A 15,306-nucleotide genomic window follows, 5' to 3' on the forward strand; every position below is an offset into this window, starting at 1 on the left:
TTCTTTCTCAAAATTGCAGCAGCTATTCGGGGTCATTTATGGTTCCATATAAATTTTTGAAGTGTTTGTTCTATGTCTGTGCAATATGCCATTGGTACTCTTCTGATCCATGAACACAGTATATTTTTCCATTTGTTTGTGTCTTCCTTAATCTCTTTCTTCAGTGTTGTATAGTTTTCTGAGTACAGGTCTTTTACCTGCTTGGTTAGGTTTATTTCTAGGTATTTTATTTTTCTTGTTGCTATATTGAATGGGACTTTTTTCTTGCTTTCTGCTTCTGCTGTTTCATTGTTGGTATACAAAAATGCCTTTGATTTCTGGATATTGAGTTTATATCCCACTGTTTTACCAAATTCATTTATTAGGTCAAGCAGTTTTTTGGTGGAGTCAATGGGATTTTCTATGTATACTATCATGTCATGTGCAAACAATGACAGTTTTATTTCCTCCTTTCTGATTTTGATGCTTTTATTTCCTTTTCCTGTCTGATCACAATAGCTAGGACTTCCAATACTATGTTGGATAGGAGTGGTAAAAGTGGACACCCTTGTCTTGTTCATGATCTTAGTGGAAATTATTTCAGTTCTTGCCCACCGAGTATGATGTTGGCTGTAGGTCTCTCATATATGGCCTTTATTATGTTGAGGAATGCTCCCTCTATTCCCACTTTGCTGAGGGTTTTTTATCACAAATGGGTGCTGTACCTTATCAAATGCTATTTCAGCATCTAATGATATGATTGTAGATTTTTGTCTTTGCTTTCATTTATGTGATATATTACATTTACTGATTTGTGAATATTGTACCATCCTTGTATCCCTGGATGAATCCCACTTGGTCATGGTGTGTAATCTTAATAATGCATTATTAATCTTTTTAATGCATTTTTAATTATTAATCTTTTTAATGCATTATTGGATGTGGTTTGCCAATATTTTGTTGAGGATTTTAGCATCTATTTTCATCAGCGATATTGGCCTGAAGTTTTCTTTCTTTTTTTGTGTCTTTATCTGGTTGTGGGATTAGGATGTTGCTGGCTTCATAAAAGAGTTTGGGAGTCTTCCATCATTTTGGATTTTTTTTTAATAGTCTGTGAAGAATAGGGGTTAGCTCTTCCTTAAATGCTTTGTAGAATTCTCTTGTGAAACCATGCAATGCAGGGCTCTTGTGTGTTGGGAATTTTTTTGAGTACTGCTTCAATTTCATCTGCAGTTATTAATCTGTTCAGGATTTCTACTTCTTCTTCATTGATTTTTGGAAGATTATATTTTACTAGAAATTTGTCCATTACACCTAGGTTTTCAAATTTCTTGGCATGTAGTTCTTCATAGTAATTTCTTACAATCTTTTGTATTTCTGTGATATCAGTTGTAATCTTTCCTTTTTCATTTCTGATTGTGTTTATTTGGGTCCTCTCTCTTTTTCTCTTGATGAGCCTGCTTAAAGGCTTGTCGATTTTGTTTATCTTTTCAAAGAACCAGCTCCTGGATTCATTGATCCTTAGAATTGTGCTTTTAGTCTCTATATCATTTAAATCTTCTCTGATGTTGGTTATTTCTTTCCTTCTACTTGCTCTGGGCTGTCTTTGTTGTTGTTCCAGGAGTTCTTGTAGGCGTAGGGTTAGGTTGTTTGTTTGAAATATTTCTATCTTTTCTAAGTAGGCCTGTATCACTATGAACTTCCCTCTCAGGACTGCCTGCACTATGTCCCATAATTTTTGGGTCATTGTGGGTTCTTTTTCATTTGTTTCCAGAAACTTTTTTATTTCTTCCTTAATTTCATTCTTGACCCATTCATTGTTTAATAGCATGCTATTCAATTTCCATGATTTTGGGTGTTTGGGGTTTTTTCCCTTGGGGTTGGTTTCTAGTTTCAGTCCTTGTGGTTGGAGAAAATGCTTGGTATGATTTCAATTTTCTTGAATTTCTTGAGGCCTTTTTTGTGTCCTATCATGTAGTCTATCTTTGAAAATATTCCATGTACATTTGAAAAGAATGTGTATTTAGCTTCTTTGGGATGAAAGACTATATATATCAGTTATGTCCATTTCATCTAGGGGATGGTTCAATGCCACAATATCTTTTTTGATGTTTTATTTTGAAGATCTGTCCATTTTTCACAGTGGGGTATCAAAATCCCCTACTATAAGTGTGTTGCTGTCAATATCTTTCTTGAAGTCCTCTAAGATTTTGTTTATGTATTTAGGTGCTCCTATGTTGGGTGCATATATATTTACAACGTTTATATCTTCTTCATGGATTCTTCCCTTGAGTATTTTGAAGTGACCTTCTGGGTCTCTCTTTATGGACCCTTTTTAAAAGTATATTTTGACTGATATGAATATTGCTTCCCCGGCTTTATTTTCCTGTCTTTTTGCTTGGAAAATTTGTTTCTAGCCCTTCACTTTCAGTCTGTGTAGTTCTTTTATCCTGAGCTGGGCCTCTTGTAGGCAACATATGTGTGCCTCGTGCTTTCTTATCCATTCAGCTATTCTGTGTCTTTTGGTTGGAGCATGTAATCCATTTATGTTTAAGGTTATTATTGATGGGTACTTAATCATTGCCATTTTCACACCTGTGTTCCTCTCTGTCTCTCTCTTTTCATTCCTTTACTTAAAGCAGTCCCCTTAGCATCTCTTGCAGAGCTGGTTTGGTGGAGGTATATTCTTTTAGACCTCTTTTGTCTAGGAAGCTCCTTATTTGGCCTTTCATCTTGATTGAGAGCCTTGCTTGTTAAAGTAGCCTTGGTTGCAGGCCTCTGGTTCTCATTACTTGGAATATTTCTTGCCATTCTCTTCTGGCTCGGAGTGTTTCCATTGAGAAGTCAGCTGCTAACCTTATTGGGGCTCCCTTGTATGTTACTTCCTGTTTCTCCCTTGCTGCCTTAAAGATTCTCTGTTTACCTTGGAATTTTGCCATTTTAATTATGATGTGTCTTGAAGTGGGCCTTTGGGTTTCTCTTGATTGGGACTCTCTGTGTTTGTTGGATTTGTGTGACTTTTTCTCTCATCAAATTAGGGAAGTTTTCCATCATTACTTTTTCAAATAGGTTTTCTATCCCTTGCTCTTCTTCTTCTTCTGGTATCCCTATTGTACAGATATTATTGCCTTGCATTATTGTTTCATATTGTCTTGCATTTCTCTTAATCCCTCTTCATTCTTTCTGAGCCTCTTTTCCTTTCCATGCTCTTTCTGTGTGTTTTTCTACTTTGTCCTCCAGCTCACTGATCTGATCTTCTGCTTCATTGATCCTGCTTTTGTTTCCTTCTACTGTGTTCTTCAGTTCAGAAATTGTATTCTTCATTTCCTCTTGTCCCTTGTTGATAGTTTCTATTTCCTTTTTCATTTTGATATAGTTAGCAGTGAGTTCATTGTAGTTTCCCTGTAGTTTCTGGTAATTCACTGTGGGCTCTTTGAGCTTTGTGATAACCATTCCTTTGAAGTCAGTATCTGATAGATGAGTTGCCTCTATTTCATTTAGCATTCTTTCTAAGGCTTTCTCCTTTCTTTTTATTTGGGGATTGTTTTTTTGTCTTCCCATTTTTTGTGAAACTATTCTTGTTATCCTCAGCTTCTTACATTGATCTGTTCTGGCTCCCTGGGTTTATGGTGTAAACTTCTGTGGTAGAATACCTGTGAGATTCCATTGTGCAGTCTCCTTGAGCTCCTGAACTCACTAGTCTTGGGCTGTCATTTAAGTTGGCTCTGTGTTTGTCATTGGGTTTTGATTGTTGTTGGGTCGTTCTTTGGTGGGTCCTTCCCACCATTTGGTTAACTGAGGGTCACCCTGTCCACCACCTCTTATGTTTTGTTTTACTGGTGTGGGCATTTGTGTTGAAGCTGGTTCTTCTGTGTGTACAAGGTTTTGAGGATTCTCTCTTGCTCTTGTTCAGTTGTTTGTTCTGAGTAATTTCTCCACTATTTAATTGTATTTCCAGATAGGTCCTGGATTGCGTTTAGTGTGGTTTCTACTCCCTGCTTCACCTTCTTTTGTTATTATCTGTTGGTTTTTCCTTTGCTGTTGGGTTTCCTCTTCCCATGGGTATCCTGGTGTTCACATCTTCCAGATACTCTTTTTTTGTGATCAGTTGGAGGGGGAAGACAAAATGGTTTAAGATAGCAAGAGTGTATTCTATGATATTTACAGTAGCAGCCACTAGAGAAGAGATAGGAGATCCTTTGGGTATGTATAGTGTTAACTGTGATCTTCCACCCAACTAGCCGGTTTTTAGAAATGGTGGAAAGAAGATAAGACTCTTGTTGTGGAGGGAAGGATTGGGAGTTGGATCTAGAAAGCAGTGAGGTTGTTTGAGGTCAGATTCTGAGGTAAGATGAGAGTAAAGGATAGTAAATAGGTGTAGTGTGTGAGAGAATAGAGTTAACCACTACAGTAATAGAGTTCAGGAAACTGTGAAGTGGGCTAAGATCTGGGAGGGGTTTTGTAAAGTATTTACAACTGTGTGGAACAGCCATTATTTACAATAATATTAGACCAACAATCATATGACAGAATCTATGTGATCTGGGCAACAAGAATAGGGAGTATAGGACTTTGAGTAGTGTGCTAATGGAACACAAGTGAAGTGAAGGACAGCATATTAGCAATACACTATGAAAGAGAGAACAGGGGAAACCTGTCGAAGGATACAATTTAACCAGCCAAGCAAAGAAGACTAAACAGAAAGAAGAGGAATACAAAATACTATTAAAATAAAAGATGTAAAAATAATGAAAAAATAGAAATAGAAATATGCAATAACTTGCAGGTTCTCTATAATAGCAAAGTGAAATTTGTTTCACTGTCTTAGCTGTTGTGATGACCCCTCTTTGGGTCCATCTCTGGTCTGTTCTCAGTTCCAGGTTTTTTGTGTCACTTGTGGGTATTTAAAAAAAAAGAAGAAGGAAGGAAGAAGAGATAAAATTGGAAAGAAAGAAAGAAGAAATAAAAGAAGAAAGAAGGAGAGAGAGGAAAAAGGAATCAAGAGATAAAAAATAATAAAAATTAAAAAACAGTGAATTCCTTAAAAAAAAAAAAAAGCCTCTTGCTGGTTTGAAAGTGGCCAGACCAGTTTTGCTGGTGTTGCTGGCTGCAGCAGGCTGAGGGGCAATTGGTACTGCTTTTCTCCCTTCCTGATAGGTACTCAGTGAGCCTTGGGAGTGCACTCTTCCCAAGGCTAGGTAGGGGCCTTTCCCTGGGGCTTCGGGTGTGGGATCCAGGCCTTCTGCAAAGCGCATTCTCTCTGGTTTCAGGTGTGCATGCCCGGCCAGGCTGCCTCTGGTCTCTCAGGTTCAATTGCACACCTTTCCCAGGGCTACAGGAGTGCACGCAGGGCCCTTCAGCACCACCTCGGGAGTGCTGTTGGGCTGCGTGGGGAGGAGGCTGGATTTACTGATGCAGGAGAATTTCCCAGTGTCTCCTTTTTCAATTTTTGTTTTTGAGAAATTCCTCCTACTCAAGCCTGCTGCTCCGCACAACGGCCTGGCCTGTCACACAGCCCAGTTCTCCAACAAGACTAGGGACTATCGGGGTCAGGGTTGGTCACAGCCGGACTCTCAACTTTCCCCAGTCAGCGTCCACAGACTCTGTGGGTGCTCACAGCCCCTGTGTGTTTGTCACTTCGTCCTTGTTTCCCTCTCTGCGACTTCAAGCCACCAGGTCTCTCCAGGTGCTGCTTAAACCTTGTTTGGCCAGGTAGGGAGCAGTTAACCCACCTCTCTCCCAAGAACCCTGTGGCAGACCAGGCAGGCACCAGGCCTGGTGTTGCAGCCACCCTGGTCCCCGCGCTTGTCCCTGGGACCTTATTGTCCTGAAGCACTCTCCTTACCGTCTGGTTTTTCAAAGTCTGCTACAATTTTTGGTCTATTTTCATATATGCTGGGATACTATTGGCTGTTTGCTCTGTTTCTCCATAGATTGGCTAGGTTTTTCTCCTCTGTGTAGGGGAAAGTGGAATCCACTCACTCCTAACTGGCTGCCGTCTTCCTCTCTCTATGTGTCTGTTTTTATGCCAATTTCAAGCTGTATTGATTACTATTGCCTTATAATATAGTTTGATATTAGATAACATAATTCCTCCAACTTTGTTCTTCCTTCTCAGGATCCCTGTTCCTGTGTGGGGCCTTTTATGGTTTCATATACATTTTTGAAATATTTGTTTTAGTTCTTTGAAATACATCATTGGAATCTTGATAGGAATTGAGTGCAATCTATAGATTGCTTTGGGTAGTATGGACATTTTAATGATGTGAATTCTCCCTATGCACAGTATGTGCTTCCACTTATTTGTATCTTCTTCAATTTCTTTCTTCACTGTCTCATAATTTTCTGAGTACAGGTCATTTACATCATTGGTTAAATTTACTTCTAGGTATTTTATTCTTTTTGTACCAATTGTGAATGGGATTTCTTTTTTTTAATATATTTTATTGATTATACTATTACAGTTGTCCCATTTCCCCCCTTCTCTCCCCTCCACCCTGTACCCCCTCTCCCACCCACGTTCCCCCCCTTTAGTTCATGTCCATGTGTCATACTTATGAGTTCTTTAGCTTCTACATTTCCCGTACTATTCTTGCCCTCCCCTATCTATTTTCAACCTACATTCTATGCTACTTATTCTCTATACCTTTTCCCCCTCTCTCCTCCTCCCACCCCCCCTGCTGCTAGCCCTCCATGTGCCCTCCATTTCTGTGGTTCTGTTCCTGTTCTAGTTGTTTACTTAGTTTCTTTTGGTTTTGCTTTAGGTGTGGTTGTTAATAATTGTGAGTTTTCTGTCCTTTTACTATACATATCTTTTCTTTATCTTCTTTTCTTAGATAAGTCCCTTTAGCATTGCATAAAATAAGGGCTTGGTGATGATGAACTCCTTTAACTTGACCTTATCTGAAAAGCACTTTATCTTCCCTTCCATTCTAAATGAGAGCTTTGCTGGATAGAGCAATCTGGGTTGTAGGTCCTTGTCTTTCATGACTTGGAATATTTCTATCCAGCCCCTTCTTGCCTATAAGGTCTCTGGAGAAATCAGCTGACAGTCTGATGGGAACTCCTTTGCAGGTTACTGTCCCCTTATCTCTTGCTGCTTCTAGGATTCTCTCCTTCGTTTTTACCTTGACTAATGTAATTATGATGTGCCTTGGTGTGTTTCTTCTTGGGTCCAACTTCTTTGGGGCTCTCTGAGCTTCTTGGATTTCTTGGAAGACTGTTCCCTTTGCCAGATTGGGGAAGTTCTCCTTTATTATTTGTTCGAATACATGCTCAATTTGTTGCTTTTCCCCTTCCCATTCTGGTACCCCTATAATTCGGATGTTGGAACGTTTAAAGGTGTCCTCGATGCTTTTAAGCTTTTCCTCAATTTTTTAAATTCTTATTTCATCATGCTTTCCTGCTTGGTTGTTTCTATCTTCCTTCTGGTCCACTGTATTGTTTTGAGACTCAGATTCCTTCCTTTCACTATTGGCTCTCCTCCGCATATCTTCCTGCATCTCTTTTATGGTAACCTGCATCCTTTCATCTAAATTGCACCCAAAATCAACCAATTCTGTGAGCTTTCTGATCACCAGTGTTTTGAACTGTGCATCTGATAGATTGGCTATTTGTTGGTCACTCAAAAGGATGAATCCTGGGGGACTGATCTATTCTGTTGGAAACATGTCTTATGTCTTTCCCTGTCTCTCCTCCTTTTTCGGTCTGGTCGCTCTTGTTACAGTCGGGGGCAGAGCCTTAGGTGTTCACCAGGGCTGGGCACCCCGGTCGCTAGATTGTGATGTTATATGTGGGGGTAAGGGCAGGGGCAGGAAGGAACAATGGCGGTAGTTCTGTTCTCCTGGGCTCAGACCCTTCTCTGGGATCCTGGGCTGCAAGCTCTGCCCTGGTCCACAATCGCTGCCTCACTGAGTCCGCCAGCTGTAGCTTACGTACTCAGAGATCACCGCTGTGTTCTTGCACCCCGGAGGGCTGTTGCGCCGATTTTGCGCCAAATTTTCCCCAACCTCCGCGCGCCGCCGACCCGCGCCAGCCCCGCGCCCGCCCCGCGCCTGCCCGGCTCGTCGTCTCCTACCAGTCCGGATGTACGGGTCTACTTCAACTTCTTGGCTGTCCGACTTCCATTCAGATAAATCCTCTATCAGTTCTGAGTGATGTTCTATCTGTAAATTATTGTTGTTCTAATCTTGGTTGTGCGAGGAGGTACGGTGCGTCCACCTATTCCTCCATCTTGCTGGAAGTCCTGATTTCTTAAATTATCTTTCTTTTAGTTCATTATTGGCATATAAAATGCAAATGGTTTCTGGATGTTAATTTTGTATCATGCTAGTTTGCTGAATTTGTTTATCATTTCTAGTAGTTTCTTGGTGGAATCTTTGGGGTTCTCTATGTACAGCATCATGTCATCTGCAAATAATGACAGTTTTAATTCTTCCTTTCCAATTTGGATGCCTTTTATTTCTTCTTTATCTCCAACTGCTATGCTAGGACTTCCAGCACTATGTCAAATAAGAGAGGTGAAAGCAGACATCCCTATATTGTTCCTGATCTTAAGGAGAATGGTTGTAGTTTTTGCCTTTTGAGTAGGAGGCTGGCAGTGGGTTTGTCATATATGTCCTTTATTATCTTTAGGTATGTTCCCTCTGTGCCTACTTTGCTGAGAGTTTTGATCATAAATCAGTGCTGGAATTTATGAAATGATTTTCCTGTGCCTATTGATACGATCCTGTGGTTTTTATCCTTCATTTTGTTTTTGTGGTGAATCACATTTATTGATTTGCAAATGTTACATCAAACTTGCATTCCCAAAATAAATCCCACTTCATCATGGTGTATTATCTTTTTATTTTCTATCCCTAATACTTTATTGATCACCTCTAAGCCTCTGCCTGGTTGGGTGGCTCCAGGGATGGGTCACCATTCGCCACTCAGCTAGGAATATGAAAAAGGCCTGGGACTAGGCTTTTAGGGTCACAGACTGTGGAATATGAAGGGGCAGATCTGGACTTTCCTGGGCCAGCACGGGGCAGCCTGAGAATGGCCAAGAGCTCAAGCTTGGTGCTTGTGTGTCAGCCTAGTTGTGTTTGGAGAAGCATTCCTTGCTGTCATCCAAGTTGGGTTTAATTGTGTCACTCCCTGGCTTCCAGCCAGCGGGGCAGACTTCCTCATGCTCATCTGTGTACTGAAAGGTTTGGACCAGCCAAAGAACCTTATCCACAGAGTGCCTTATAGGCAAATCATTGATGGTGATCTGGCGAAGACCCTCTTGCCATCAATGATAAAGAGGGCCCTGTAGTCAATCCCCTCAATCTTTCTTCAGCACACCATAATCATGGGACACGCTTCTGGTTACATCAGCCAACAGGGGGATATTCAGAGTACCCAAGTCCCCCTCCTTCTGGGGGAGGGTGTTAGTCCAAGTCATGTGGGTGAACTGCGAGTCTACAGAGACACCCACACCTCACAGCCCAGTTTGTGGAAGTCCTCAGCATGCTTGCTGAAAGTGATAATCTCTGTGGAGCACACAAAAGTGAAATCCAATGGATAGAAAAAGAGGACCACATATTTCCCTTTGTAGTCTGAAAGCTTCACCTCCTTGAAGGCACCATCCACCATAGTGGTGGCCTGAAAGTCCAGGGTGGGCTTTCCAATGTGAGCGTTTCCGGAGGCCATGACTGAAAGCTGCATGGGGAAGGGTGGGATGCACAGAGAAGCAGATTAGCTGACAGGTATTCTCAGAGACCATGGTGTATTATCTTTTGATGCATTGTATTTGGGCTGCTAGTATTTTGTTGAGGATATTAGTGTCTATGTTCATCAGAGGTATTGGCCTATAATTTTCTTTCTTTGTAGTGTCTTTATCTGGTTTTAGAATTAGGATAATGCTGGCTTCACAAAATGAGTTTGGGAGCCTTCCCTACTCTTGAATTTTATGAAATAGTTTCAGAAGGGGAGGTGTTAGTTCTTCTCTGAATGTTTGGTAAATTTCACCTGTGAAGCCATCTGGTACAGGGCTTTTGTTTGTGGTGAGTTTTTGATTACTGCTTCAATTTCACTAGGTGTAATCTGTCTATTCAGATCCTCTGATTCTTCTGGATTTAGTTCTGGAAGATTGTATGTTTCTACAAAATTACCCATTTTGTTCAGGTTGTCCAGCTTGTTGGCACATAGTTATTCATAATATTTTCATACAATCCTTCACATCTCTTTGCTGTCAGTTGTTATTTCTCCTGTTTCATTTCTGATTTTATTTATTTGCATCCTTTCTCTTTTTTTTTGGTGAGTCTAGTTAAAGGTTTGTCAATCTTGTTTATCTTTTCAAAGAACCATCTCTTGGATCCATTGATCTTTTGTACTGTTTTTTAAAACTCTATTTCATTTCTTTATGATCTGATTTTTATTATTTCCTTCTGTCTATTCACTTTGTGCTTTGTTTCTTATTTTTCATGTTCTTTTATGTGTGAAGTTGGATTGTTTATTTGAGCTTTTTCTTTTTAAAAATTTATTTATTTATTTAAATTTTTTTTTTTTTTTTTTAGATAGGCCTGTAATGCTGTGAATTTCCCTCTTAGGATTGCTTTCCCAGTTTCCCAGATTTTGGATTATTGTGTCATCATTTTCATTTGTTTCAAGATATCTTTTTATTTCTTCCTTGATCTTGTTGTTGACCCATTTATTGTTTTTTTAAACCAACTTTGTGATTTTTATTGATGAGCAACAACTTTATATCCTAGGTGTCACTAAACTGTGTATAAGTAGAGACACAGCATTGTAGAAGAGCAGGGACAAGTAAACAGAGCAAACTTAAGGAAAGATCAGTCTTAATTATTTTGCCCATATTTTATTATGTGTATACAGAAACATGAATGCAATTTGAAATCTTTTAATGGCAATAGGGTTATAATCACCCATCTATATGACTAACACCTCATCTCCAAATCTTTGATCTGTAATGTGTACATAAGCCATTTTCTATCACACTATTATTAAAATGCATTTTATGAACCAGCAACTTTTTTGTGTGTTTCTTTTTCTTTTGAAGAACTGTTCTCTGATGACTGGCTCATTTTTATTGTTTATCAAAAACTAAAGGGTGGGGGGAAGTAATTGATTAAAAATTTATTTTTTAAGGAAAGATAACATCATTTTCACAAATTTACAAGTAGTGCTGGTGCAGAATGTATTCTAAACAATCAGAATGGGAATCAAATGCAAGTTCACCTTGTTACTGAGGAATCAGCATTATTTCAGAGTTATGGGTTTGTGTGTGTTAAATCAAGCAACAGTCTGTTTCAACCAAATGATTTTGATTTGGAAGTGAGAAGTCAACATAAGCTATGTGCACACAAGCCGCGAGGCATCTCTGTTTCATTCTAGTCTGTTTTTGTAGAAGGCAGAAAGACTTTCTCTTTAAAGAGCCACTAAAGAGAGGAAGGAAGTCAGTGAGAGTTGGTGTTCTACAAGGGGTTTGGGCACACACAGCACATAGGTGGTTACAGCAGGTCCACTTGGCAATAATAGAGGAGGTAGGCTGTGAGGTCTGCAGTGGGATTCACCACCTGGTACTGGTTAATCACCTTGACTGTCTGGTCATTGATGTGCAGCCAGCTGTTCCGATCAATCTGGAAGATGTCTGTAGTGTAATGACCACCCGTCACACTGCTGCCATGATGGTAGACCACTGCATATAGTCTATAGGTTCCGTGGCATTTAAAGTTCCTATTTTTCACTCCTGGAGAAAGCAGTTCTTTACTAATTTCCAAGTCCACAGGATACTCAATATTTTTTATAAGCTTCTGACATCCACCAGTGTTCCTGTAAACAAATAGTTTAAGGTACAGCACAAGGACAGGAGGGAGTTTTTCCAGAGTCACTCTTCAACTGATCTCAACCTCTTGTTTGGTTTTTCTGGTATATCCTTGAACAGATTCTCTGGCCACCAAGCTTTCCAATGCATCCTGGGCTGCATATATCTTGTCAGACTGGATATCCAGCTGCAACATGAAAAATGACTGCAAAGTGGCCAATTCTTTTGAACTCTGCTGGTAAACCACAGGCCTGATGTATACACCAAAAATGCCAGGGATTGGGGTCTGAACAAAGTCCACCTGGCAAGTGACTGAAGCCTTATTTCTGGGGCCCACTTGTTCCCATTGATCCTCATTTCCTTTGCCTGGTTCTTCCTGCTTTTTCTCATTCTCTGAGTGGCTTTTGCATCCATTGGAAATAGTAAGTTTTTCATTATTTGGTGAGAGAAGTTTCTTTAAGTTCAACATTTCCTCATGAAAGCCATTTAGACTAAAGCCTAAGTATTCCTCAGCATCTTTTTATTGAGCCTTTTCAGACAGGCTCGATTTGATGACTGTAAGGAGTCTATAAATATGTGTAGGTTCAAAGGCAGTTCCAGGGCAAGTATCTCCTATAATTTTATCCCCAAGAGTTTTTCCAGATTTTGGAGGTACTGGCATATTAGTAAACTAATTCATTAGCCAAACAAAACTGTCTATCATGGGTGCTGATGTACAAGGTCTTCACACTTTCAAGTACAGAGGAATGAACTTCATCAGGTGATGCATCGGAGGGCAAGCAACCAGTGCCTGCAATGTAGCATTAATGTAACACCAGTTTCCTTTATTGATCAGTCCATAGGGTTGCAATGATACTGGTTTATGTATTAGGGTTACATTCTCCAGTAACTGCAAGGATTCGAGTATTTGTCTGTTAGCAACTCCAAGATTTTCAGTAGAGTAAGTCTCAACATAAGAGTGAGCCACAGATGTTCTCAACAGGCTGTCCCTACCAGCCTCTTCAGGGAGGCAGAACTGTTCAAAATCAGGCCCCTAGAAGCCCTCAGGCTGCCCTGCAGTTCTAGCATTGCTGTCCAGGACTCAGGTGAGAGAACCACCAGGCACATTGTCACTGATGAATTCCATGGAGTCCTGAGGGCTGCTACAAGTCCTGGGTGTACCCAGAAAGGGCATATCACCCATTAACTCTACATTCTCTGTGCCCGTACTCTCCAGGACTACTGCATTGGCATAGCCATTGAAGAGGGCTTCTGTGGAAATACTACCTTTGCTGCCATCTTTCAAGTAACTATAATATCCAGGTGGATATTTTTTCTTTTTTATGCTCCCTTTGTCCAAGACTACCCAAGACACCATCATTTTCCAAAATTTCCACCTCCACATTGGAACTTCCATCCAGATCAAGGGTAGAGCTTGGGTACTGGCAGTCAATGGAGCTGTAGTTTGCCTCTATCTACATTATCAGGGGTCTTTTTGGAAGTTGTGCAACTCAGAATAAATTCAGGGGCCTGAGGATTCAATGTGCTTGAAATACTGTTGTTGGGAGTTCTCTGCAAAGTGTCACTGGGTTCAATTACTTCATTAACACCAAACTCGATTCTCTGATATTCTTGTCCATCAGGTAGTTCATCTGTAGCCTGTGTGCCACACAGAACTGTTCCATTGTATGGAAGAAGCTCAACTGAAGAGTGAGGAGTCACAAAGGACTGAATTCATCAGGGCTAAAATCTCCAGAAATATACTATGGGCCATGGAGGGCCATGGTAGCCAATTTCAGTGAGCCTCATCACCGGCCTAAATCCTCACACTGCTTCCCCTGCTGCCATCTTCTCGCCTGCACATACACTCCATTCATTATTTAATAACATGATATTTAGCTTCCATGTCTTGGCATATTTTTCAGTATTCTTCTTGTGATTGACTTCTAGTTTCATAGCGTTGTGGTCAGAGAAGATGCTTGATATGATTCAGTCTTCTTAAATTTATTGAGACTTGTTTTGCATCTTAACATGCAGCCTATCCTAATAAACATTCCATGTGCAATTGGAAAAAGTGTATATTCTGCTTCTATGTGGTGAAATGCTATGAAGATACTGATTAAATCCATGTGATCTAGTGTGTCATTTAAAGTCACTGACTCCTTGTTGATTTTCTTCCTGGAAGAAAGTCAATGGGGTGTTAAAATTCCCAACTATGGCTATATTTCTGTTGATCTCTTCCTTTAGGTCCATCAAGATTTGCCTTACATATTTAGGTCCTCCTATGTTGGGTGTGTAAATGTTTACTAGGGTTATATCTTCTTATTGGATTGTTCCCTATATCATTATGTAGTGTCCTTTTTGGTCTCTTACTATCACCTTGGTTTTAAAGTCTATTTTGTCAGATATAAGTACTGCCACCCAGTTTTTTTTCCTCTCCATTTGCATGAAGTGTCTTTCGCTACCCCTCTACCTTTAGTCTTTGTGTATCTTTTGATCTGAGGTGGGTCTCTTGGAGGTGGCATATATATGGGTCTTGCTTTCTTATCCATTCAACTACCCTATGTCTTTTGATTGTAGCATTTCAGCCATTTACATTTAAGGTGATTATTGTTAGATACATATGTAGTGGCATTTTATTGTTAGATGTTTTCCTCTGTTTTTTTTTTCTCTCTTCTTTTTCTTAAAGCAAGCCCTTTAACATTTGTTGCAGTACTGGTTTGGTGTTAACAAACTCCTTTAGCTTTTTCATGTCTGGGAAGCTCCTTATTTCTCCTTTGATTTTAAATGATAGCCTTGCTGAATAATGTAGCCTTGGTTGTAGGTCCCTACTTTTCACCATCTTGAATATTTCATGCCACTCCCTTCTGGCTTGAAATGTTTCTTTTGAGTAATCAGATGACAGTGTAATAGGTGTTTCCTTGTATGCAACTACCTGCTTTTCTCTTTCAGCTTTCAGGATTCTCTCCTTGTCTCTAAGCCTTGTCATTTGAATTATGATGTGTCTCAGTGTGGGCCTTTTGGTTCCAGCTTGTATATTTATTTATTTGCATATATGAGACTATTTATTTGTAAGTATATTTTATTGATCATGCTATTACAGTTGTCCATTTTTTTCTCCCCATTATTCCCCTCCACTGTGAATGTCCATCCCCACCAGCATTCTCTCCCCTTAGTTCATGTCCATGGATCATAAATATAAGTTCTTTGGCTTCTCCATTTCCTATACTATTCTAAACGTCCCCTGTCTATTTTGTATCTATTATTTATACTTCTTATTCTCTGCACCTTTTCCCCCATTCTCCCCTCGCCCCATCTCTGTTGATAACCCTCCATGTGATTTTCATTTCCATGATTCTGTTCCTGTTCTAGTTGTTTGCTTAGTTGTTTTTGTTTTTGTTTTAGGTTCAGTTGTTGATAGTTGTGAGTTTCTTGTCATTTTACTGTTCATATTTTTTATCTTCTTTTTCTTAAGTAAGTCCCTTTAACATTTCATATTATAAGGGCTTGGTGATGATGAACTCCTTTAACTTGACCTT

The 15,306-nt window shown here is 39.8% G+C and overlaps 2 pseudogenes; both read right to left on the bottom strand.

The window, feature by feature from the left end:
- Nucleotides 1–9,055: 9,055 nt before the first annotated feature.
- Nucleotides 9,056–9,654, bottom strand: LOC123805094 (annotated as a pseudogene).
- A 1,820-nt stretch (nt 9,655–11,474) lies between these two features.
- LOC123805097 lies at nt 11,475–13,551 on the bottom strand (annotated as a pseudogene).
- Nucleotides 13,552–15,306: the final 1,755 nt, after the last annotated feature.

This window comes from Phyllostomus hastatus, unplaced genomic scaffold, assembly GCF_019186645.2.
Source record: "Phyllostomus hastatus isolate PE091 unplaced genomic scaffold, TTU_PhHast_1.1 phas_scaffold_28, whole genome shotgun sequence".
NCBI lineage: Eukaryota > Metazoa > Chordata > Mammalia > Chiroptera > Phyllostomidae > Phyllostomus > Phyllostomus hastatus.